The 27,239-nt window shown below is 44.5% G+C and overlaps 1 long non-coding RNA gene across 1 annotated transcript; it reads right to left on the bottom strand.

Annotated features, from left to right (window-relative positions):
- Positions 1 to 3,491: 3,491 nt before the first annotated feature.
- On the bottom strand, positions 3,492 to 26,404 carry LOC121136973. Its single transcript, XR_005874168.1, has 3 exons — positions 25,970 to 26,404; positions 8,523 to 8,567; positions 3,492 to 4,990 (listed from the first exon to the last, which is right to left on the bottom strand). It is a non-coding gene; the product is annotated as an uncharacterized LOC121136973 (long non-coding RNA).
- Positions 26,405 to 27,239: the final 835 nt, after the last annotated feature.

The following is a 27,239-nucleotide window of genomic DNA, read 5'->3' as shown; positions in this document are numbered from 1 at the left end:
AAGAAAGGACAGACGTGTACAGTAAGGCTGATAAAGGATGGGCCATGCTTATTCTGATGCATCGGTGCTAACTGTGAAAGTCTTATTTATTATGCTTATTAAGTACAGCACAGGGAGGAATTACTGGTCTCTGTAGGACATTTCTCTAGGTGAACAGTCTCTGGCTGTAAACATCCCTGAGGAGGTAGCTGTGGCCAATACTGTCTGTATAATCTGTTAATATTTGCATGTGGACCTGAAGAATGCTTTTCCATTTCTCATGGGCCTGAGGGATTGATTCTTGTCAATCATACGCATTCCCTTGGAGCTTCATCTGTTCTTCACACACTCACTCAGGGCTTCCACAGCTGCCCACATCTGCCTGGGCTACACTAACAGATAACACTGACAGGAGAGTTAGAGTGAGTGGTGTATGTGGGAAGAGCCAGACATATTTGTGCCTAGTTTTTTCTTGTTGAACTACATCTGGCTGTGTCTTCCATAGCCCCTGTTTTGTGTGTGTGTGTGTGTGTGTGTGTGTGTACATTCTCATGTGTATGTGCATCTAGGTATGTGCTTATGTGTGGGGAGGCAAGATGTTAGATGTTGATGTCTCTATCAATTGCTCTCTATCTTATTTTAATTTTAAAGGTTTATTTTATTAGCACTCCTGTGTGTATGTTGGGAGAGGTATATATGGTTCATGAATGGGTGCCTATAGAAGCCTGTCCTCTACAGGATCCACAACAAAAGCTCCTAACTATCAAGCCTTCTCTCCAGTCCTTCCCTCTTATTTTTTAAGACCGGGTCTCTTACTGCACCCAGAGTTTGCTGACTCAGCTAATCTGGCTGGCCAGAAAGCCATGGAGATCACCCTGTCTCTGCCTCCTCAGAGTTGGAATTGCAGGCACACTCAACTTTTCTACATGGGTGCTAGGACTGAGCCTTTGGTCCTCTTTACCAACTGAGCCGTCTTCCCGGCTACCAAAGGCACTGTTTTAGAGTCATAGCTAGTGATCCCATCCCTTGTAGTTCAGCTCTCATTCGCGGCTTGCTGGGGTTTCTAACCTTCATTGACCCCAGGATGAAAGAGAACATTTAAGCCACCTCACTTCTCTAAGTAGTTCCTTTATTGATTTCTTCTTTAGCACCCCCCTTTTCTTGCGAAAACACTAATTTGATGCTGTCATCATCATCATCATTATCATTGTCATCATTGCTACCATCATCATCACCATCACCGTCATCCTAACATCACTATCATCATTTTCATTATAGAAGCTGACACTCACTGAACATTTTATTATATGGCAATTTTGTACATAAATGAGTTTACTTTATCTCCACTGCAAACAGTGATTGCTGTTACATCATTTAGCACAACAGAAAAATTTAGAAATGTGAAATTGACTCGTGGCTTACCCATCCAGGTAGTAAGTACCTGAAGCAGAGTGTAAACCCCATCTGTGAGCTGTAGTATGCTTGGAAGGTGCTGAGTCTGGGAATCAGAGAGCTTGGGTTTAAATACCAAAGGGTTCCATGAGTGAAGCCACTTGGTCCCACTGATCCTGGGATTCTCCTATGGGAACTCCATCATTCCTGTCAGGGTTCTTTCCAAGCAACGGAAAGAATATTCTCAATTAAATGACAGAAACACAGAGAGTTCTAAAGGCAGCAGCAACTAAGCTATACGTTTTTCTACCCTTCCATGTCTTCAGTGCCAACAGTTTTCCATCTTAGGATGATTGCTCAAGATTAAAGTTATCAGAGAATGTGTGCGCTGGCCTCCCCAGTGTCATGTGACCATGCCTTTTACCAGTAGTACTAGATCCTGAATCCACACTAACTGATATAGCATTGGGATTCTTAGAAAATTCAGTATAAGTCTACCTGGAAAGGGAAAGAAGCTATAAAGATAAAACATGAGGCAGACAGACAGACAGATAGACACGAGTACACACACACACACACACACACACACACACACACACACACACACACACACACACCCATTTCCAGGCTTGTTGCAAAAAGCAAAGGACAGAATCTAGGCAAAGTGCTTACAGTTCAAGGCATTTTCTTCCCTCCTGCTGGATAATTAGAAGAACAGGAACTTGTCTGCACTGGGAAGAACCCTGGTGGAGGAACTGACCTTCCACTCGCTGTGTCTGTTGTCCATCTCTGACACTCTCTCCTAGAGTTGGCTGTTGTCCAGCTCCTGTTCTGTGAGTGAGAGCTGCGAGCCCCACCCTACCATGCCAGTTACATAGTGCTCTCTCCAACTGTCTACAGGGTGAGCCTAAGGACTACCTCCCTTCCAACTGTCTACAGAGTGAGCCTGAGGACTACCTCCCACTTGTCTGTCTCTTAAGTGTCTAACATCCCTTTGCAGTCCCCATCTTGGATTTAACATTTTTCAAAAGTATAGACAAATTGAAATAATTATAGTAAACACCCATAAACACACCTAAATTCTTCCATTGGTGTTTTAATTCATTTATTTATTTGGTTACCCATCTGTCATCCATTCATCTGTCCATTCATCCATCCACACATCCAAACCTCCATTTGACAATACTGTGTCTTGATGGAGTTACAAAGTTTTTTGTTTTCTAGTTTTTCTCTTGTACAATACTGATCCCAAATGTTTGTATCAACATTGGCAGAAGCTGCCTGGAAGGGACTTCTGCAACTCCTTGGGGCTGGACAATGTTCTCTTGGTTAATATTTTGACTAGAAAAAATTTTAAAGCTTCTTTTTTCTTAAGAAGCAACAATCTGTCCTTTCTGGTGGCTTTTTTTTTTTGGATTCCTACTATTTCTAACTATGTCTCTAAAATGGATTTTTTTAGATTGCCTTGAAATGACAGGGAAGAGTTCTTAGAAAAATAAAATACTGGCTGAAGTGACCCCAAAGCAGATTATCTGGATGGAGCATTTCCTAGATGATGGTGGTGGTGGTGATGGTGGTGGTGACGTTGTTGATGGTGGTGCTAAGTTTTGAACAATCTTGAAAATTTGTCCCATAATTATCAAAATTTGTCATCTAATTACCAAATCTTGGAACAGTGCAAGATTCTAAGAAAGAAATTTCAAATCATGAGAGTCAGGTATGCATCTCATCTTGCAAGGACAGTTCACTTACTGAGATATTTTGCAATTGGCATTGTGTTAGATTCTGATGTGACTGGGTTTCATTATAAGGTCCGTGGTTTTGATTCAAGGCCCTAAACTCAAGACTCTAGCATCTGGCTTCCAACTAATTTCTTTGTTGGAATAAAGCTTTTGAGCCATTGCTGGTTAAATTTTAGTACAAATAAATACACAAACCAACAAACAAATCAAAGCAAAACCAATCAACCAAACAAGCAAGCAAACCAAAGACAGTGAAAGAACGCCACCACAGACATTCCTGAAGGACACATACAGGTCAGTTTCCACTCAAGCCCTAAAACATGAAACACCTACTCTTGGTGCCATTTGTTGGTGCTCTGCACGAACTTTATTCCCTATATTCCACGGGTGAGTGAGAATGGAAGCATGGCAGTGGGAGTGTCACAGGGAAAGGGGATGATCAGGTGGTGGGAATGCGGCGGGGGCAGCGGGGGGGGATCAGGTGGCCAGGGAAAACTTGTTGGGAGGGCTTGATTAAGGAGATGAGAATAACCCAGCCAAAGTGGGTGAAAGGGTCTGCGTGGCTCAAACTGAGACAGAATCTCAGGACATGAGAAAGCAAAAAGGGAAAGATGGAGAGAAGGCAGAGATGGAGAGAGATGGGACGATGCTCCACATAAGCAGGAAGAGGCGTCTGGGAGAAGCTCAGCATGTGGAAAGACTGGCCTTGGGTCATGGGGTATGATCAAAAGGCATCGGGACTGACCACAATGGGTCTGTTAGACTCTCCCACTAATTAAAGAAATAGCCCTCTCCCCTTCACCTTTCTCAACACTATCCCAAATTGTTCTCCAGACATTCATCATCACCTAATGCCTCATTCTGGAAACATCAGTGAAAGATGAGCTGCACATAGCTCCAGACAGGGCTCTGGTTGGTTAAAGTCAGTTAGCACAGCCTGCTGTCTAGCCACTGACGGAGATTCAGCCATAGCTCCGTGACCTGGACTGAAATGCTCAGAAAAGAAAGCTTCTCTCCTGCATGATGGGGTGAGACCCAGAATTGCTAGAATCATGGTGAATCTGTGAGGAAAGCCAGCCTAAGGCTGAAGCATAACCTTTGAAGGCAGGACACGCAGAACATTAAAAACTCCAGGGATCCTCTGGGCCAGCCTCTGTTCAAGCTCAAGGTACCTGAACATAACAAATTTGTCTTTATCAGTAATTATTTTGAGACTATGTTTCATGTAGCCTGGGTTTGCTTTAAACTTACCACACAGCCAAGGAGAGCTTTCTAATACTCCTGCCTCTACCTTCCAAGTTCAAAGATCACAGTCATGTGTGTATGTGTGTGTGGGGGGGGAAGGGGTGGGGGTGTTTATGGACCAAAGGCATTGACGTTGAAGTCTGCTGTGTTCTTTTAGAGACAGCCCTGCGCATTGTTGATTAGGAGTGTGCACAACCTTGAGATGTGTGTGGACCATGAAAGCAAAATGGTTTGCATGAGTTAAAAAGAAGACAAAGAGGTGCACTTTGGAATTTCTGAAACAGAACAGGCCTGTTGTCACACTAGTTCTCTGTTTTATGCCTGCGGGTGACTGGTTCTCTCAATGCAGACCACATTTTGTTAGAAAGGAAAATTCAGGCTGTCATCAGGACTAAACTCAGCAGGGGTCTTCAGGAACCTATAGACAGCAGGGACGCCATCTTCTGAGATCTGAGTTCACTTCAGGCACAATGCAAAATCTTTTCAAGGACATTTCCTGGATGTGGCCTCAGAAAAAGAATGCAAGTCAGAAAGGAATCAATTAAAGAATTAGTCATAAGTGCCAGGACAAAGGTGTCCACATGCCAGTCTATCTTGTCTGTCATATTCCCATCATGCACCTCAGCATTCCCCTGTGAACAAAAGGAAGAGGATGATAATTAGAAAGGATGGCTGCCTCTTGTTTGAGTCACAGATCCCAGAGCTCTTTCCTGGAGCTGCAGCAAGGCTTATGCTGTGACAATGATCAACCTCTTGAGGAAAGCAATTACTGACGTCATCTGGAGGGTAGGGCCCCATGCAAGATGAGGTCAACATGCACCCAGTTGCTTTTATGGTAACATTCTTCCTCTGACTTTCAAGGTCTGAAAACTATGTCACACTCTTACCATTTTTGTTTTTCTCTCAGGAGAACGGTACCTCTAGTGACCCCAGACACAGTGTGGACAGTTCCTTTTGTCCTACCTGATCTGTATGTCTCTCATTTCTACTCCATTAGAATTTCTTCATCTGTCCCCTCACTTACCCCCACTGCTGCTTCTGGTAATAGATTGTTATCACTGCCCAGCAGGGACAGTCTCATCACTTCCTAACTGGCCTCCTGTGCTCTCCCACCTGGGATTCTCCAAAATGAGCAGAAGTTAGTTTTCAAAAATACAACTTTGTTTGCACTACCCATTTACTCTTTGTGGCTTCTGGCATAGGGCTCAACAGTTTAACTGTTATGTTCTAGTCCTTGCTAAGACTCGGAGTCTTATTTCTTTCCATGTCTTCTGTTCAGTCTTGTCAAGTTATTTCCATAGTCTCAACACACACTCTAGTCCTTCCCGCTTCCATGTTTCAGTTCAGACTGCTCCTCCTGCGTGGAATGTACTCCTTAGTGAGCATGTCTACCTGGTCAACAGACTTCATCTTTGGAGGCTCCTCTCAAGAGTCACCTGTGAGCTCTTTTGTGTCTGCTGTCAACAGGGCCTGTTTCCAACCTTTTCTCGTCTCAAGGCCATGCAGTTTTGTGGTGTCATATATTTCTATTATGCTTTCTGGCACTCACCATCGCCTTTGCTTTGCATTTATACTGGCATTGCTAACCTTCAAAAGAGCCTCTCGAGAGGGGCTGCAAGACTGGTAGAGGAAGACAGGACTCGTGCCATGATGTGTCTGGAGGGAGCTCAGATCTCAGAAGATGAGATCACCGCTGTTGCGATAGGATCCAAACAATTAGCTTCTGACCTGTCCCTGTTCCCACCAGCATCCTTCTAGCCATACTTCCCAGCTTCTTTCACCAGCAGCTTAACCAACCTGCGGTTTCTCCAATTCTGACAGAAGTGGCCTCTTTCTGTCCCTCAGAGAAATACCAGCATGAGGCAGCTGCCTCCCTACAGTTTTTGCCTGTATGACATCAAGTTCTACACTTTCAGTCACTAAGCTAAAACCTGTATCAAGTCAACAGTTCTTTCTATTCAAGTCATTCCACTAAAATAGTTGTACTTCACATCTTCTGACTGAGTTCTGCATGAATCACTTACTGAGCCCACAGGGGTTCCTCTAGTGTGATGGTGTCATGTTTAGATTTTCCCCCAAAGAAACACCAATGAGGGGCCAGAGGATTACTCAGGTAGTAAAATACTTGCCGTGTAAGCATGAGGACCTGGGCTGAATACCCAGCATCCTTGTTGAAAGCCAGGTGTGGCTGCACACATTTGTAACCCTGGCACCAGAGAAACAAGGGCAGGTGGAGCCCTGGATATTCTGTGAGGCCTCAGGCCTCAGTGTAAGACCTTGTCTCCAAAGCAAAATAAAACGTCAACAACACAAGGAAATCAAGCTGAGTGGCTTCTGGGAGCGATATCTGAGGTTGGCCCCTGGCCTCCACAAGGAGATGCACACACATGAATACACGTCTTTATTGTGCATACTCCCACAAAATAAAAATACATCTAAAAGAAAAAGAATCAATGAATTAAAAAAATCTTTAATGAACAGATCCATTGTGTAGAAGCTTACTACAGAGTTTTCACTGAATGCACAGCATCTTGGCAGGGAGCAGCACCATTTAAGACACCCTATTCTCTAGGTTCTTAAAAAATTAATTTACATTTATTTATTTACTTATTTGTATATGAGGGAGGCACATGGGTTCCACGATTTATGTTTGAGGATGGAGATGGACAACTTGTAGTCAGTTCTCTCCTTCCACAGTGTGGATCCTGGGGTTTGAACTCTGGTCCAGCCTTGGTGACAAGGACCTCACTGGCTCAACTATCTCTCTACCTTCTCTCTCTGTCTTGACTCTGTGGTGTTTTCTTTAGAGAACACCTGGTTTACTTCTCTTGATCGCTTTTTACAGGGTCTTGATGAAAGCCTCTGTGTCTTGTCCTACTCTAGATCAATGAATACTTCCTTCTCATTCCAGTCTTGTGACTAGGCTCTGTCCCAAGCAGTTGTTCCTATTCTCTATTAGCTTGTCATTTGTATGTTTTCTTCTCTTTCCTCCCTGAGACCGAGAATAGGGACCTTTAATCTGTTCCTAGGAATCCCTCACCATTCTTCAGATGGTGTTAGACAAATGAAGGCATCAAATGCATGGTCGGGTTGTGGAGACCCCTTTGCTCTGTGTTAGTACTGTGATCACAGCACTTGTAAGTGGTGTTGATTGACACATGAGTACTGGGAATGATCCCAGATCCTCATTGATGCTCCCGACATTTTTCCTATTTATATGTACATCCTCGTCTTTTAAGAACCATCACTTTAGTTTCTACTAATGGTGACAGAGGCCATCCTAGCAGCAAGAGTTCAGTTTGGAGTCAGGTTGGGTTCAGACTCTCACCCACACTCTGGATGCCCTTCAACAAGTCACTTAACTTCGAAGTCTCAGTACCTTTGGTATAAATTGGAGTTATAAAAATCATAATGGGCATTCATTTAATGTTATGTGTTATATATGTTCTTAGAATTACATATGTTTAACCAATTAAATCTTCACAAAACCCTGGAAGTAATTTATTATTATTCCTTCATTTTATAGGTAAAATGAGCAATCTCAAAGCTAAACATGGCAGCACAAGCCTGTGATCCCAGCACTTGGTAGGTGAAGACAGGAGGACCAGGAATTCAAGAACATTCTGAAATCCACAGTGAGGATTTAAAGCTAGTCTAAAATACATGAGACTGAGAACCCTCTCAAAATGTAATAAATGAATAAATATATAAATGACGAGGATGAGGAATATCATCTCAGAGAGCCCATGTAACCTGTCTGACATCACCCATCTAGCCATTCTCAAGACTAGTATGTAGATACAGGCAGTCTGGCTCTAGGGTTCAGTTGGCTAATGGTTACTCTTATGCCTCTTTCCATGGGCAGAGTTCTACTCCATATTGAGTTCTGCTGAGGACTGAACTTGTGACTTCCAAGTGGCTGCTATCTTGCTCTGTCCTCATGTGTCAGGGAGACAGAGTCATAGCAAACTTTCCAATAAGTCTTCTCATCAAGGCACTAAGCTCAAGGACCTCACTCACCACCATGATCTCATCCAAGCAGTTGTCCCAATATGGCCTCCATTACATGAACTGGGAGAGTGTGGCTCAGAAAAATCACAATTCAGTCTACAAACACGATTACCTGGACTGTTGTTCTGGCAGGGACTAGGGGTGTGGCCTTACCAGGATTGTATAGATGGCAGCAGTCCTTGTGGCCACTCCAGCAGCCTGCAATAGAGTTCAGAGAGAGCTTGAAATCAGGAGCTGAAGTTAAAATTAGGTTTACCATTGAAACAATCCAGCCAGTGTGGACTGCTATTTTAGTTCTGAACAATTTGGCAAGAACCTCTGTGTCTAATAGTGGCAGGATGTTTTCCTGCTGTCTTTAACGGTCAACATGATGAGAGGCATTTGATTTTGTCATGTTTATCCCATGTTCTGTTGCTAAGGAAGAGGTGATGTAACCAAAAAACATGGTGAGGATGAAGACTGAGCCATGCAAAGGAAGCTTCTGGGACAAGCCATCGACATATCCTTTTACCCTGCCGGATTTTCTTCCCAGTATTGACTACCACCTGACCCCGTACAACCTACTTATTTATATGTTATCTGTCCTCCTACAAAGAACAGCTATGTGACAACCAGAACTCTGTGTGGCTCCCTGCCATGCCATTTCCTCCTTAAACATTGCTCTTTGCACAGCGGGTCCCCAGTCATCACTTTTTGGATGAACAGTGGGAAATATATTCAGTATTACTTTTCCAGAAAAAGTATGTAGAGTCTTCCTGAATTATTGTACATAGCAACTTAACCTAAAATTCTGATGATTTAATCTTAAAATGTGATCAAGAGAAAATTGCCAGCCAGTGTGGAATAAGAGCCACATTTCCATTAGGTATGAGTATAAGGGTTGTTTGAGACCTGACAGGCAGGATGGAACTCACCTAGCAAATATTTGAAGTCGGGCCTGAACAAAACAGCAGGGGTAGTATTGTTGTTAGCACCTTGAATAAGAGCCAATGTTCAAATTTCTTTTAGAATTTAGTACCAGAAAGTATGCTACAATAGCTAAGACTTAAATAGATCCAAACCATACCTTTGTCCCTTTGATTCTCTGAAAGCTTAGACCCAAAATTAATGCCCAGACATAGTGGGTGTACCTTAGTTACCTTTCCAAAACATCATTACCAAGGCAATTTGCAAAGGGAAGTGTTTAATGGAGCTGTGGTTTCAGAGGGTTAGAGCCCATGATAGCTGAGAAAAGGCATGGCAGCTGGGACAGTTGAGTGCTTACATCTTTTTTTTATAAGCAGGAGGCAGAGAGAGAACACACTGGAAATGCTGGGAGTCTTGAAATCCCAAAGCCCACCTGTAGTGACACACTTCTTCCTACAAGGCCATACCTCGTATTCTAATGTATGGTTCAATGCTGGTCATTCTCATGCAGACCATCACAAGAAGTATAGGCTGTGCTGGTAAAGTTGATGTGTATTTCTTGCTTTCTTGCATGTGCTCCCTAGCTTTATCTCCCTTCCTTCTTTTTAATTTTGAAGTACCGGGGATTGAACCCAGAGTTTCATGTGTGCTAGTTTTGTTATTGTTTTATCACTGATCTATATCCCCCAACTATTTCTGTATGTATTTTAAACATCTATGTTTTTTAATAAGTTCATAATATTACTTACTACCACCCACATTAAATTTAGAAAGTAGAATACACATCCATAGCTTAAATAGCCAAGTAAAGCTAGTGTCCTGGAAGGATCCCTCCACTTCCAAATCACTTACCCAGCATGCAGTTCTTCCCCATGACCACCTCCAATCCTGTCCCTTGCCCTGGATCTGCAGGAGTAGCCTCAATCAGCGCATTCGCTTCATTCTATGTATTTTGCTAAGTCACATGCACTAGTCACATACCAAACAGATTTGGTCTTGTGTTCTATTCAGTCACCTCTGGATTCCCCATGGTCTAGCCTAGTGCAATTCACTAGAATGTGCAGGCACTTCAGCATCCTTCTTGTCATGTCCTATTCCAAATTTATGCCATGATGAGACTAAGTTGTCTGAGTCCCTCAGCCTTTCATACTTTCCATACGTCGTTTTTTCTTCCTTTTTTCCATCTTGTCCATCTTGCAAACTCTATCCTTCTAATATCTTTAGTTTACTCAGTGTGAGTCTGTTGATAAATCATCTGAGCTGCCTTCAGCATGTCTGGCACTGTGTCCTGGGCACAGGGTACTGAGCTGTGCTTTCTATGGATTTGTTTGACTTCCAGAATGCATCTCTTCTCCCAATAACTTTCTTTAAGACCCCATCTATTCCTCCGCTCATTTTACTCCAGTCCACACTGTTGAGCAGGCTTTTGGGTTGCTTGGGTGCATGGCTTAATTAGTCTGCTTGACTCTGGGTTCACAAAGAGAAGAAGATTTTTTTTCATTTGTCTCTGTATCTTTGGGTCCAAAGGCAGACAAAGATGGATGTTGGAAAATGATGAATAAATGAAGTACATGAGAAACCAAAGGAACACTTATATAGTACTCTTGCATAGTGTGCACTCCCTGAATACCTGTTTAATGGGAGGGAAAGTGAGATTTAGAGACACTCAACAGCTCATAGCAAAAGGGAGATGCAATAGATGGGGTGGTGTATGAGTGGCAGCACACACGTGAGCATCCTGTGTTTAGGATGAAGATGGAGTGACTCAGCTTTTGACTGTAAGCATTTACTTTGGTCCAAGAAATATTTCCTGAACATAAACTATAAATATGAAAGCTGAAAATGTGGTAGAGCTTATTAAGGCACACATATTGACTACTTGCAAAGCAACATGGCTCAAAATATATAGACTCTGGGACCCAATGATTTTTGGCTGAATATGATCAAAATACTTACATGAAACTCAGAAAGAAATGCCAAGAGGCTCAGCACCCAGGGCATGGAGTCTGACTGTGTAGCTCACCTGGCAATTAGTCTATCATCGTCTTAAACTGGTTCATAAACCTTGCATTGATTTTAGCTTATCTCAAGGCAAATGCCTTTCATATGGAAAAGTACCACCAGGACACAGTGAAGGAGATCAGAACAGTAGCTCCACCCTGAGCTGCAGGACACTGATTTCAGGAGATATACAAATGAGGACCTGGTGAGGAGGAAGCAGAGAGACTATTTGACAGCATTATAGGCAGTGCAAAGAAGATGGACTATCTCCAGTCCAGATACAAAGAGGAGGAGCTGCCGAGAGACTCCACAGAAAGGAGGCGGTCCCCAATGTGATCAGAGACACGCCTTGTCTCTGTGGTGAAGAAAACTAACAATAAGCTCTAGAGCATTGAGGAGTCAAAAGTGAGCTTCCCTAACACTGAACCTCAAGAAAAGATGGAATTTCTGAAAGATTGGGAACGACTTTGTCCAACAACGCTGTGTTTCTCCCTCTTTTTCTAGATTGTACATCCTCCAGGGCAGGGATGAATATCTAGTCTCTTCTCCTATCACCCCCACTCCCACTCCTGCCCTGCCAGGTCTGTCTCAGGGGTAAAAACGCTCTATGTATTTATCAAAGGTCTACCAGATAATGGATGGACTCACCCCAGTGCCAGCAGCTGACAGACATAATGACCGATGCAAGGCAGAGAACCTGCGTAATGATGGTAATTATGGGTACAGTGCATGGGTCTCTGATGACTTTCCACATCCTAAATTCAGCTTGAGACTTACTCCTGACAAAGCTGGATCTAGAAGTCAAGCACACGGTTACCCCCATTCTTATTTGCACAGCGTGCCCTGCTGTAGTGCCTTAACTCTCACCGGATGTTGCCTCACGAGAGGATGTGGATTACTACACTTATTTCAGCGAGGGCCCAAAGGTTCATAAAAAATGAAAGCATTCATCCAAGGCTGCACAGCCAGTAAGCAATAGGTGGCAACCCAATCTTTGGGCTTTTGTCCCTGACCTGGGTTGTTTCCTCATCTGAACTCTGGCTGGAAGCCATGTCTGCAGAGCAGAGGAGAGGGTGTCGCAGTGGTAAGGAGTGAGGACTGTGGCATGGTTCCCCTCCCTCAACAACATTTCTAGATGCTGACCCACTAGGTGCTCATGTCTTTGCCCTCTATGCAGAGTGCATCTTAGGTGTCCTTTGGTATCACCCAAGTCTCTGTGGAGAGTGAGAACCTCAGCGGCTTTCCGGAAGAAGTATAAGGCAGTGATCCTGCACCCGGAAATGATCTCTGTGGAACCTTGTAGAACCACCATTGAGTTTCCAGGGTTGTGCACTCATGTCACCCCCAGGGTTGCAGAATAGAGGCTGAGGGTGCAGCACAGCCTCAGAAAGCATGATTCCCAGTAAGGGGCTGCTCCTGGCAGAGGCAGGTAAGATGGTCTTATTCTAGCTGTTGAGGCCAGCCTGAATTTCGTTTAGAAGCTCTTTCCTCCTGGGTGGTTGCTTCAGTTAAGTGGCCCCAGGCTCAGAAAGACTATATATGCTACCCCCGATTAATTACCCTGTGACGGTGCCTCACAGCTCCAATGACAGAATTTAGGGCTGTCTCTCCATAGGGAGAAAGACAGATGACAAGTGAGCCTTCTGTCTTTCACATACCATGTAGACTGTGACATGCCCCAGTGGACAATTCAGCAGCAATGGAGAGACACGATGTGTCAAGAAGATGAGAAATTCCCCCTCCCTTTTAAAGGCTGGATTTCTGTGAGCCAACCAGTTAGCAGGTGGCTCCCTTTGTCTTCTGGGTATACATAAAGGACAGGACGTAGGTGCCCTGAAGCTTATCCTGGAGCACAGCCTTCCCAGTCGGCTAACACACAGAGAAAGGTTCACTGAAATCAACAATGTGGATGATCTGTGACTTTGAGCCAGCACTGTGGATGGTCTGTGGCTTTGATAGTGCCAGAGGAAGGAAGATTTATCTGTTTCTAAATGGTAAAGCTAAGCCCCGTCTCAGACGGTGGGCTGAGACTGCCACATGCAGAGAATAACGTTGTCTATCCTGTCTCTGCTGGCTTACACTGCCTTGCATTTAGAGGTTGTCTAAGAGGACACCATCAATACGATCTTAATCATGACTGGGGTAGGATGACTCTGTACCTATTTGTGTCACTAATCTGCAGCAAGTGTTCTGGAGACATCAGTATGCAGCTCCAACTGAGTGTCAGAGGTTAGAGTCCCTTTGCTGGGCTTTACACGGGGTCACAGGCCCAGCCCACGATGCCGGTGAGCCCTGAAGGTGGAGCATCACTTCCAGGGAGGTGAGTCATGCCACAGCTACCCTGTTTGGGGAGTAAACACAAGAAATCGAGATGCCTTCAACCCCTAGTTCTTTCTTTGTCAAGACACCCTTTCCCTGCTGAGCTTAAATGAAGAAATGGTTTCCAAGTCCCAGGATATTTGTGCAACATAGTGGGTGTGCACTACGCTCTGTGGTTACTTCTTCCTCAACACTAGAAGTCACATGATATACACATGTAAAGGAGCTCACTGAGGAGAGTAGAAAGGGAGTAGAGACTCTCGGTATAGGGCAACACACACTGAGAGGCCAGCCCAGGGTGCTATGGGAATGGGGTCTAAATACAGGCACAGGTCTCTTCCCACTCCCCTCCCTCCCTTTCCTTGAAAATTGATTACCTCAGTGTTAGCCCCCCTTCCTTGTTCACTAGCTGTTGCCTGTACGTGTGTGTGTGTGTGTGTGTGTGTGTGTGCATGTGTGTTGGTTCACAATTTCAGAGAGAACAGTCTACAGTCTACTATGGTAGGAAGGCATGAGGCTAGAGAGGGTCAGTCAGGAGGAGGGAGGCCATTTCCTAGTGACCCTCCTTCACCATCTATGCCTCTCCCTCAAAGTTTTCACAAGCTCTCAATCGGGGCCACTAGCTTATGATCCAGTGTTTAAGACGCAAGTCTAAGGGAACATTTCATATTCAAGTCATAACAGTTGTTATTACAGAGGGAAATTTCCCACAAAGATGTAGAAATGAGAGAACTGCTTTCATTTTTTTAAACAATCTAGAGAAAAAGGGGCAGCGTTTGAAGGTGTGAAGCTGGGAACTTGAGCTCAGGAGTTAGGAAGCAGGATGTGGGACAGACAGGTAGAGGACAAGTGACAGGAAACCAAGGCTCACTGAGAGTCAGTAGGAGAAAGGCTCTTGGTGAGACTATCCCCGCCCTCAACCATTGGATATATCCATCCCCTGGTTGGCAATCTCCAACACTACTTAATTAGGGTGTCCACTAAAGTCCCAAGTAGCATCAAAGAGCAGCTCTACACTTGGCAGCACTTAGAGGTCCTGAGTACTGAGGTCCTTCTGCAGCCATCACCCTCACTGCTTTTCAGACAGTGAGGAATGTCCCCCTCCCCCTACTCTGACAGTGAAAGTGTTTGGAGAAGATGCCTTCGGTTTTAGGTTGGGGGCGTGGCGCTGCTTGTATCCAGAGGGGGAAGAGTGCAGGTCATGAATACTGTTCCTCTTCGTGCTGTGACAGACTTACTCAGATAGGAGTTATCTGACCCCAGATGTCAACAATACCAAGTCTGAGAAATGACGCTTTAGTAGAATTCCTTCAGGCTGCGAGCCCCACCCCCATCCGCTCCAAACAGCACTTTGTCCCTGTCTAGGTCCCTGTTTCAGCTAAGCGGATGCTGGGGTGGTGCAGGATGCGGGAAGACTCAGGTCACTGGGCGGACAGGGTTTTGATGTTGCTTTGGAAAGTCCTGACGCAGTAAAGTAACAACAGAAACAGTTCTGTTTTATTTTTTAAAGAAACAAGGATGAGAATTTAAAAGGACAAATTAACAACTCCCGAACTTCAGGAGAAAGACAACCCGTCCGCATCGGCTGCAGTAACCACTAATGGTCAGCAGAGGGCATCGGGGGCAATAGGGTATGGTGGGAGGAATTTCTGTGCCAAAGATGAGACCTTTTGTCAGAAGCCAGGAACTCAAGTGGAATTAAAAGCATGATGTAAAAAAGTCAGAAGCTGCTTTCTGGCTCCAGGACAATGCAGTTTCCACACAGCTGAGAAATGAGACCGTGGCAGAACTGGGGCGGGGGTGGGGCCTGAGAGGCCAGAGCATCCTCTGGGATTGGGGTATCCTCTGCTTGCCAGACTGCTCTCCCACAGAGTAAGGACAAACAGGCGGGAACCGAGGCTGGCTGTGCTTGCCTCCTTCCCCTCCTTCCCCTCCTGGCCTCCTTTTTCTCCTCATCTATTGAACCCAGGAATAAATAACCTTCCCATATTGAAGGAACGATGTGTTGTTTAGGTTTTAGACACTGTCCTGAATACTTTATTTTTGTTGTTGTTCTGGTGTTTAATCTTTGGTTTAGCTGTTAGTGTCATTATTATTAGGCCATATTGTAGAAGAGGAAACCAAGACTCTTGACTCTACTGTAATAATCAACTAAGGGTGTGTGTGTGTGTGTGTGTGTGTGTGTGTGTGTCTGTGTGTGTGTGTGTGTGTATGGTGTGTGTGTGTGTGTCTGTGTGTGTGTCTGTGTGTGTGTGTGTATGTGTGTGTGTGTGTGTCTGTGTGTGTGTGTGAGTGTGTGTGTGTGTGTGTATGGTGTGTGTGTGTGTGTATGGTGTGTGTGTGTGTGTGTGTGTGTATGGTGTGTGTGTGTGTGTGTGTGTGTGTATGTGTTTATGTACGTGTGGGCATGCATGTGTATAGTTGCTTTGGGCCAGAGGTTCAAGATATCAGATACCTTCCTTAGCCACTCTCCATCTTATGTTTAGATATATAGTCTGTCAGTGACCCTGGAGCTCACTGACTGTCTAGATAGGGCGACCACTGAGCTCCAGGGAGCCGCCTCCCTCTGCCTGTCCCCAGTCCTAGGACTAGAAGTTTGTGCTGCTGCACCTGGATTTTATGTGGGTACCAGGGAATCCAGACTCAGATCCTCCTGCTTGATGGTAAGCTCCTCATGAACTGAGCCATCATCCCTCTACCCCAGTGGTTCTCAGCCTTCCTAGTGCTGCAACCCTTTAATACAGCTCCTCATGCTATGGTGACCCCAACCATAAATTTATTTTTGCTGCTACTTCATAACTAATTTTGCTGTTGTTATGGATCATAATGGAGAAATCTGATATGCAGGATGTCTGATATGCAACTCCTGTGAAAGGGTCGTTCGACCCCTCAAGGGGGTTGCAATCTGCAACGGAGAACCACTGCCCTGGCCTCTTGAACATTTTTTTTAGTTTAGTGCCTTCTATATCAGGAGCTGAGCTGTATTCACTGGGAACTGAATGACACAACAGTTCCTTGCTGTTTCTGGGATGTGTACTTAGTCACTTATCAGAAGTATTAGATGGGAGGTAGGAACTTGGAGGGCTGTCTGTGGAGCTAGGGACATTGTCGTGGATATGTGTCACCAGGAGATCTTAAAGCAAAGGGAATTCTCAGTCCCCCAGTCTCACCAATGCCCTAATCTCGTACTGTTGCAGAGCGATGACTCCAATTTCCATGGAGACTCCCCACAGAGTAATTAGAACACAGTTTATAAATTTAAATCAGAGAGAACTTGGCATTCTCTGATGCATGATGGAGATTTCTTGCTGCTCTGTGGTCCATGAGGACATTTGAGAAGAAACCTCAGGACAGAAAAAAAGGATAAAAACACATTCACACGGAGCACCACCTACGCAACTGAACGGCCATCCATCTGCCCTAACCTGTCCTTCCTTTGACACCAGGCAGCCTGTGAGTGGCCCTGCCTTAGCCTCACCGCAGCCCGTTTCATGGAGGAGAGATCACCATTGATGGGAACTAGACAGGCCTGTGAATTCAGGAGCTCTCCCAAGATTTCTCCAGTTGATACTAAAAGGGAAATCAGGACTGTGTATGAGAGAGCACATATTAGGCCCAGGTGTTTCATGGCAGCAATTGTTGTCATTGCAGAGTAGCATTTTCCTGTTGTGGTATTCACCGGAATACAAACTGACACATCACTCATCCCAAAGGATATCAAAGTGTGCTTCTTATCCCACTGGGTTAACTCTGAATGAACCGTGAGTTCACACTATGAACCCGAATTCCTTTTGAGGTCTTTAACATAAGCACTGTCCAATGCAAGAAGTCAGCATGTGGCCACAGCTACATAGTTAATTGTGGTTTGTGGACCTTCTCTCTACAAAATGAAGGAATAACTATCCCCACAGGACTTGCCTGGAGACCTTATAGAGTATTAATGTGGCAGGTCCATAATAGGCAATATAGTTCGTTTTAATTAGGATCCCATGGTCTTAGAAATCAAGCTGGAATAGATCTATGGGCAATCTGGCCTATCACCTTATTCAATCCCTCTTCCATGCAGGATTGTTCCCTGGGGCGGACTCGCTAGCTCACGACTCAGTCTAAATTTAAATGACTGTAGCTAGGAGGTTTACATCATTGCCCTTGGGAAACTATTACATAGCCTAATGGATTTCAGCATGATTATCTTTTCTTCCCAATGATCCATCCCAAATTTCTCCCTGCTTAAATCTGTCTCATTTTTTTCTCATTATATGTTCTCAGATTAGGAAAAGTCACAAAACAACAATGAGAACAACCAGGAGTCCACCTCCTGGTCTTCAGCAAGGAAGGCAGGAGCTGGCCCTGACGGCCTCCGTTTAGAATGTTGCCCGGGAAACTGAACACTATCATCTTTTTCACTCACTTCAGTGGTTCCCTTTTCTTGGGAAGGCAGTTTTGTGTTTACACTGATGATGATTGGACACTTGAAATGATTCATGTCACCCTGTCCTATCTGACCTCCTAATGAACAACGACACATTGCCCAAGACTTGGGGTGCTCTCTGTGTCTAGGGAACAGAGGAAAAAAACACCCCAACTTGGGGGCATGGGGCTGAAGACTTAATCTTTCTTAATCCCTTCTGCCAAACAGTCAAGCTATCTGGTCATGTTGCAATTCCTTGGGTGACACCAGAAGAATTTTAGAACTTCAAATTAAACAAAGAGGTCTGGGCTTTTGTTTGTTTGTTTGTTTTTTGTCACAGCTCTCTCTCACACACTACCAGAGAAGCAGGGGAAAGTAGGAAATAAAGGGATAAAGGAAAACAGCAGCAAGGCTGCAGAGACAGCACACCACGCTCACCGTCCCCTATTTATAACAGATAATGGAGTCCCGAGCATGGCAGGACTGCAACTCATTAGGTCTCCTTAATTAAAGAGGATGGCCTCCTGGTGGCTTTATTTCCCTGGGTTTGTTTTTGATGATTATTATCACCACAGTATGTCCTGCTCTGAGAGAGAGGATGGGACTTCTAAGTGGCAATAATGCTGGGGAAATGCTAATAAATTCAGAGCACAGCCAGGATCAAGTTGCATCTCTGACTGGACTGTCCCACAAGCTAGACTCCCTAACACAGTTCCCCTGAGTGAACGTGCTACATACAACTCTGGCAGAGTGAGACTGACAGGAAGGAAATGGTGTTCCAGGTGTGTCTGGATGATAAAAAGAGCATAACCTACACATGACCAAACATCTATTTCCAAGGTCAGGCCATGAATGCATCCATTTGTTTTGTTTTATTGCAGTACTTTCTGGGCCAGGTGCTATGTCGATCTCCCTGGCTTCTTAGTTTTCAGTGGGTGTTACTTTTAAATCCTAGATTCTTGGCCTTTAACAATTACTTGGGTCTGTCATACTTTCTCCTAGCCTTGGACTTACTTAGTCTTTGCTTACAGCATCTTTCACTAAAACGAAGTCTTAAACTTAACGTTATTGTATCGCTGCTCTTTTCCTTTACATTTTTCTTGTGTATGCATCATCTAAAGGACCCTTCCTCAGCCGTTAGTCAAAGATGGTGCCTTCTCTTTGTCCCTGTAAGTGTGCTTTGACTTTAGTCGAAGATGGTGCCTTCTCTGTGTCCCTGTAAGTGTGCTTTGACTTTCGTGTAAATCTTTTCAGATACGTTTAGACGGAGGGTTCTGAGCCATGTGTGGCCTCTTCTCAGTCCTCCCATGTCATCAGCTGTCCCTCTCTTTCCTGCTCTGTGCACTGGATCTTCCCTTACACGTGTTTTGGCTTGTGTTGTCCTCTGTTCTACTTGTAAATCAGTTCTATCTGTTTTCACTGCTCCAAAATCTGATGGTTAATGTTATGTGCCAACTTGACTGGGCTAATGGGTGCCCAGGTAGACAGCAAAGTGCAGCTTCTGGTTGTGTATGGGCAGATGTTTCTAGAAGATGGCAGCATTTGCATCAGCTGACTGAGTAAAGACAAGCCTCCCACTGCTCTGTGGATCATCCAATCTGAGGGCTTAAACAGAACGAGAGGACAGTGGAGGGGGACTCTGCTCTGCTGACTGGGGAGTCCTGCTGCCTTTGGACATTGATGGTTCATGTTCTAAAGCCTTTCTGAGCCTCAGTTTATAAATGACAGATTCTGGGCCTTCTTGGCCTCCATATTCCCATGAGCCAATCTCTCTTAGTAGATCCTCTCCCCCATATTTGTATGCCTTGTTGGTTCTGTTCTTCCAGAAAATAAAACATTCAAATATTGTAAGAAGTCCTGGTGTCTGGTGAGATGGGTCTACTTTGTTTTGTTTTGTTTTCCAAAATTGCCTTCCATTATCCTTTGTCCTTTGCTCTTTCATATATAAATCTGATTTAGCTTTTCCAATGGCATAAGAGTAAAGACATATCCCAGAACCCCAGATACCTGAACTGAGTTGTCTGAGCTGCCTTCCATGGCTGCTCTGAGACACCCCTGGAGATGCAGGTACACACCAAGAATTTGCTACCCATGCTAACTAACTTAGCTCCATAATAGCCTGTGAGATTGGCACTCATCGCTATTCCTTTGGTCCAAGTAATAGAAATTGAGGCTGGCAAGATTAACTAATTTGATCAAGATTCTAGGGTTATTACAAACACAGAGCACATGGGCTTAAATCCATTGTTGTATGAGATTATACAGCCAGAAGTGAGATCTCTGATGTCAAATGATTACATATGAGCTCAAGGCTATGTAAAATTCAGAACTTCTCTAGATATTCAAAAACTCAAAGATTATGATGCACTTGCTAACTAGGCAAGTAATTTAAGATAATTATCTCCATCATTTCACCAAAGAAGACTCTAATGCGCAGAGGGCACATGCTCTGCCTGATATCCTTTACAAACTCCATTGCAGAAGACTTAAGTTGATTGACTTGCCCCACATGACAACCTCTTCTTCCACTCCTAGTTGTTTTCTGGGCCACCAGCTCTTAGCAGATATTATAACCAAAAGGCACAGGAAACTTCTGGTCCCATGAGAAAGATCTTTACTTCCATATGGCATGGCACTGGGCAAGTGAAAACATATTTTGAGGGCTGTGGAGATGACTGTGTTGGTAAAGTTCTTGCTGAACATTAGAAACTGAGTTCAGATCTTCAGCACCCTTTTAAAAGCAGGGTTCTATATCATATGCCTGTTATGCTACTGGTATTGAGGCGGGGACAGGAAGGTTCCTGGGACTTGTGGGCTATCTAGCCTAGCTGAATGGACATGTTCCAGGTTCAGTGAAAGACCCTGTGTTGTAAAGTAAGATTGGAGAATGTTTAAAGAAGGTACCTGATGTCAATCTCTGACCTCTCCATGTATTGATCAATACCCAGGTACAGTATGTGCCAGCGCTGGCACACATGAACATGAACACACACACACACACACACAAAACGTACTTTATCCCCTGCAGCCTGTGATCTCAGTGACACACAGTAACACATTCACTGATATTAAAACCTATTGATGGTATACAATGTAGCTCAACCCAATAGAACTCTCTCACCTGTGACCCCTGCCAAGAAACAGGACATATGCGTTTTCTAGGAAATCTGTGAGAAAAGCTGCTAAGTGCTGGCAATCATGAGAGTAAGTCTGCAGGAGTAGATTACATGGCAGGTAATTAAAAAGCAAACATGGGTTAAGAGCTGTTGAGTGAGCCAAAGAGAAACATGCCATCAGGAAGGGCTTGCTGGCTCTGGCTGCTGGTTACAGGGTAGACCCCACCATAAGCAGTGCTCTGTACAAATCTCTCTGACTCCAATGCACTCACTGACTCTGAACAAGCCACTCTGAGTATCTCTGTTCCGTTATCTGTAATGGAAGGCTTCCAGGGGCCATTAACAAGGAGAGGAAGTCAGCGATGTCTGAAGGAGCCTAAGTCTAAGGATGCCAGAGACACCTCGCTTCTCAGCACACAGGTGAGACAGTGAGGTGGCACTTAGGGTGAAGCCACAGGTTAAGTTCATTCTAACATCCCCCTGAGACCTTGAAGTCTGTTTTCTCTACACTGTTACCTGCAAGGCAGCTTTAGCAACTCATGTAACTAAAGAGAGTGGTTCATTCAGGTAAGTTACAGGCATGAAACAATTGAGGGGAAGAGAAGTCAAATGTTACAGTGTCTTCCCTGAATATATGAGAGAGAGAGAGAGAGAGAGAGAGAGAGAGAGAGAGAGAGAGAGAGAGAGAGAGAGAGAGAGAGAGATCCTTTCTTCAGCCTTCATCAGGGGAGGCAGTAAAATATACAGAACTTTAAAACAATTGTTTTGTAAAAGTCTACAGTAAAGAGAAGTATAGAAGTATAGTGGTCCCCTATTCTCTGGGATTATGGATCAAATCCTCAACTACTGGTTGCATAAACTGTGAATAGTACTGAAGTTATTTATACCATGCTTTTATTCTGAGCATATATGTCTATGACAAGGCTCAATTTATAAATTAGACGCAATAAAGATGAAAAACAATAAAACAGAGTAGTTCTGCTACACTCTGAGTTGTGTGACTATGCTCCCTGTTTCTGGAGCTTATTGTATGCTATCTTTGTGTAATGATATGAAATGGCATGGAGCCTAGGGAAAGAGATGAGACAGGTGAGTAGCCATCATAACAGCATTAGGCTGCTACATAAGGATTACTTGAATGTAGGCACTGTGATACCTTGACAGTTGATCTTATAACCAAGCCAGCTACTAAGTAACTAATAGAAGAATAGTGAATACAGTGTGGATACACTGAACAAAGATGATTGGTGTCTTGAGTGGGATGAATCAGAGTGGAACAAGATTTCACTACAAATAAGCTATGGTATTAAATGCAATACTATTTAAAACTAACGCGTTTTTATTTCTTCTAATAAAGTTAATGATTTATTTAATATTTAATATCTTCAGGATGTGGTTGATTTTGGGCAACTGAAGCCACTTGAAAACAAAGGCATTGAAAGGAAGAACCATGTGAAGGTGTGGGAGGATTTCTGGGTGTCTTAGTCTAAACTGAGGTTGCTAAGGGAGCCAGTGGTGGAGGGAGAAGAGGAGGAGGCACATGGAAGATCTTGCCCTTGTACAGCATGTGTGGTGACTGCAGTTAACACACCCCAGGATGGCAACATGGGGAGACAGGCCTGAGAGTGGAAGGCCTGCCTTCAGTCCTGGCTCTGCCATTTCCCAAGAGCAAGACCTAACGCAAACCCTGACACTCCATCCCCCATCAAACCCAAGGCAGTGTCCTGGACTCCAACTTCAAAAGCTACAGAGTCGGAGAACCTAGGTCTCATGTGAGATCCCTAGATAAACCCCAAGATGTCTGGTGAATTCTAGGAATGGGGTTTTAAGTTTTCTTTCTGTGAGTGGGGCAGGGGAGATCAAGCTCTGTATGCTGTAGTGTGTCCCCTGTGTGACCCGGCTGCCTGGGTGACCTCCTAGGAAATCCCAGTCTTGGAAAAGATGTCAAGAGTGGCCTAAGTGGGAAGGTGAGTTGGTTGGAGGTCTTTCCTCCCAGACAGGCTTTCTTCATAGAAAGGAAATAGAGATGTGGGGGAGCTTGCTGGATTCTGGGGAGCATGCTGAATGAAGTTGAGGGACCCCACTTTGCCATGCTCTGATTCTGAGAAAAAATTAATGGGAACCTTGGATTTTAAGAAAAAGTAACACAAGGGAAGCATTAAACCCAGAAGCAGTCCCAAGTGAAGCAGAATGAGAGAGGCAATGTGGAGACTTGGTGTCACCAGGTGAAGTGAAAGTTTTAGCTGAGTTTCTCTGCAAACCAGAATAATTAACCTTGTTTCATAGCTTCCAACCAAAACAGCCCTTCAGAAATGCCCACTGACCTGTGACTTCTGGCCTGCTCTGAATTTGACCCAGTAGATGTCTTTAAAGAAAAAAAAGATAGAATCCCAGTGCTTGGAAGGTTGTGGGAGGTATCAGCCATTCAAGGAAGCCTTGCTAGTGAGTGAGTTTGAAGCCAACATGAGCCCCACCAGACCTCATCTTAAAAACAGCAACGGGAGGGGGGTGAGAACAGAGTGTAATGACACACAGCTATGGAAATGCCATAATAAAACTTATGATGTATGTAACTCAAAAAAGTAACCTTAAAAGTGGTTACAAAAAGAAAAAAAACCCAAGTTCTAAAAAAAATCTTCACAAAAAAAAGTGAAACAAAATCCAAAACCTCAATAAAACCAATAAAAAACAAAATAAGTGTAGTGTCAGTGAGGAGGCCTCAGAAATCTCTGGGACCTCTGGTAGTAGATCAGTGTTTACCATGGAATATGAATGATCTTTGGGAGCCCATTCCACATGGAGGGATGCTCTCTCAGCCTGGACACTTGGGGAAGAGCCTAGGTCCTGCCCTGGATGAAATGACAGACTCTGGAAACTCCCCCCAAGAAGGGCCTCACCCTTCCTGGGGAATGATATGGGGATTGGATGAGGGGCTGGTGGAGGGACAAGGTAGGAGGGGTGGAAGAGGGAGCTGGGATTGACATGGGAAGCATTCATGTTTCTAATTTAAATAAAAACATATATTGAGGAGAAAAACCAGCAAAATAAGTAAGATCTAGGGTTGTAGCTTGCTGGGAGAGCATTTAATGCTCAAGGTACTGTGTTCAAACCACAGCACCAATAAATCAAGAGCCAAACCCAGATGCCTACACAGTGGGGCTGTGCCATAGCTTGCTTTCCAAAGAGGGAACTGACATCAGCAAGGAATGGAGGAGATGAAGGCTGTTAGATATTCATGGTGCTTCTAAAGCAAGACAGTTCCTCAGAGCTTGCCACTCCCACATTCTGAGCAACCAACTTGGCTTCCCTCAATACCAGAGAGCTCCAGTGTATATGTGGGGAGCAGAGTCAGAACCAGGGCTCCAGCTTTTGTCTCAAACCAGCATCTCCTAAAGGGGAGGAGTGTGTGTATTTGTGCATGTATGTGTGTGTGTGTGTGCATACATACATGTGTGCATGCCAGCTAACATCCAACACTGTTGGTGGGATTCCTTTAGAGTTCTCCATTACTCATGGCATATGATCTAGAGTTCTCTTCTAGTTTGGTAAAAATTCCTTTAATGTCTAAAAAGATGACAAGAAGCCATCATAGCATCCACTGTCCAAAATGAATGATACCAAACTGCACATATCACAATTGTTAGAATTTAGCTTTGCACACCACAGATACTTTTCAAATCAATAGGATCCATATGTAAGGTAACCTTTGACTGTCTTAAGTAAGAATAACTACCAGGCCCACTATGACAGGGTTCAGAGGACAACCGGGTTAATGAAGGGTCTAAAGGGGCTGGTGACTACTGATATTATGAACTGAAGAGTGTAAATTAGAAATGATGCCAGAGCCTAATGCATATGGAAGGTAAATAGGAAAGCAGATAGTGAGGTTAATTGGGTTTTGACTACTTCTAAGAAGACAGCACCAGCTAAATTGCTTTATAAATGGAAGCATTAGACTAGAATACATGTATCAGCAGAATTGTCCACAAGCCTGTTTGCCTTCTTTTTATGTAAGACAACAGCTTGCTAGTAGTCAGGGGATGAGATGATAAAGTGATTGTCCCATCCCTGACCCTTGCCTCAGTCTACCCAGCTGTCCTATAGATATAGAAATGCCTGACCTATTGAATGGGGAAGAACAAGGTAAGGGTACCACAGTATTGTAAAAGTAGCAAAAGCTAGAACTGAGTACCAATTAACATTAACAATGCATGTTCAAACATTGTATGTCAATCGACCTTTATTACAAACCCTATCCGATTCTAGACACTCTGCACAGCCAATTTTTTGAAATGCTTCCTTATTGTTACAGGATAAAATTGAAATTCCCAGCATCCACATGGAGATTCACAGCCATCTGTAATTCCAAGTCCAGGGGATTCAGTAGTCTTTTCTGTTCCCCCAAGAGCACTGCATACATGTGGTACACAGACATACATGCAGGTAAAACATACACACAACATAGAAATAATGTTTTAAGAAAAGACTATACAGAGGGGTGTGTGCATGTGTGTGTGCATGGTATAAGTGTAGCACACATATGGATACACACAGGTATGAGTGCCTTGGCCCTTATGGAGGCTGGAGGAAGAGGTCAAGTATCCCGTTCCATCACTCTCCATATTATTCATTCGAGTCAGTGTTCCTTACTGAACCTAGAGTTCACAGATTCTGCTGTCTCTATCACTCACAAGACTAGGGTAATACACGGGTGGAAGCATGCCTAGGATTTATATGGGTGCTGGGCTCAGAACTGGGGTGATCACGGTCTTAGTCACTGAGCCATTTCTCTAGCCCCAACCTTGTGCTTTTTGGAGTTTTAGAAATTATCATCACGAAAAACTCACCACTATTTCCTAGGCCATCCCAGGCATCCAAATGCCAAACCTAGGCTACGTTCTGAAACTTTTCATCTTCTTCTGTATTTGAGATGCGGTACTTCCTGGTTCAGTGACACTGAGGTGGCCAGTGATCACCTGGTCAGAGGCACCATAACTCCGTGGACGGTTCAGAACTCAGATGCTGCTCTCACACACGGATTTTGCTGGCCCAGGGTCGGGGTGTCTGAGCTGTGCCATCTCCCAAGAGAGTACTTCTGGGCCGATTGACTTAAAATTAGAGCTCAGATGGCAAAAGAAGAAGGAATAATGGGTTGAGAGATTGCCCTCATTTGCCTCTTTAAATTTTCATGCAGAGGGCGATTTGTTAACAAGGGGGAGGTCCTGAGGCATCAATAATTCAGCAGAGACTATCAAACTACAAATAGCCCCTCTGTGCCCAGCTGAGCTCCTGTCTGTTACACCAGCTACTGCGCAGGCGCTCAGGGAAAGGGTCGGGCTTCCGTGACCCAGCCCACCTACGTTCTGCCAGTCCTTCCGGATTCTCAGACCTGGAAACTGAGAGCAGGAACTCATGCTTCACAATGCCAAACTAGGGGAGGCTGAACACCAGTATCTCCAAGGAAGGTCCTGGATACCAGGCGGTCTTCCCAATTAGGTCACCAGTGTAGACACCACCAGCGTCTGTCAGACAAACTTGGAGGTTCATTCAGGGTTTAATGAATGCTTCTCCACACCCCAGCTATACTTCACCCCCCAGAACAAATGTAGCTTCATGCCATTTGCTTCACTTGGATTCTTCTGGCCTTGCCTCACACCAGAGAGGCTTAATAGTACTCGCACTCTTGCCCCTACCAAACTCAGTTCCTGGGGATCCTCTTCAAGAGCAGACTTTAGTTTGTGACGTCTGTGTCGGCTTGCATTGCCCGACCTTAGCAAAAGCCCTATCAGGTCACTTTAGCCGGTATCTGCCGTCTTCCTTTTAGTCCCGTGGTCCCTCCTCACGTAGTGGGGTGGACCCAGTAGCCTGGGGTGAGCAGTGGGCTCTACTTAATGTACCCAGTAGCAGCTGATGTTCGACCGACGGACAGAAGGTTTGGAAGGTGCCATTTAATGTTTGTTTTTTTTTGACACCTGTGTGAAGCTGAGAAAATAATACCGCGACATGAAAGTTTCACCACAGACGAAGTACCTGCCTTCTCCCTTAGGTGCTCACTGACTCAGGAGCAGGAAGCAAGCTGAACCGTGGTGAGGGCAGTGCAGGGGAAGTACTTGCTGG

Source organism: Mesocricetus auratus, unplaced genomic scaffold (assembly GCF_017639785.1).
Source record: "Mesocricetus auratus isolate SY011 unplaced genomic scaffold, BCM_Maur_2.0 Super-Scaffold_100676, whole genome shotgun sequence".
In the NCBI taxonomy this organism is placed as follows: Eukaryota; Metazoa; Chordata; class Mammalia; order Rodentia; family Cricetidae; genus Mesocricetus; species Mesocricetus auratus.
The sequence above is the reverse complement of the archived record's forward strand: the minus strand, read 5'-3'. Positions and strand labels throughout refer to the sequence as shown.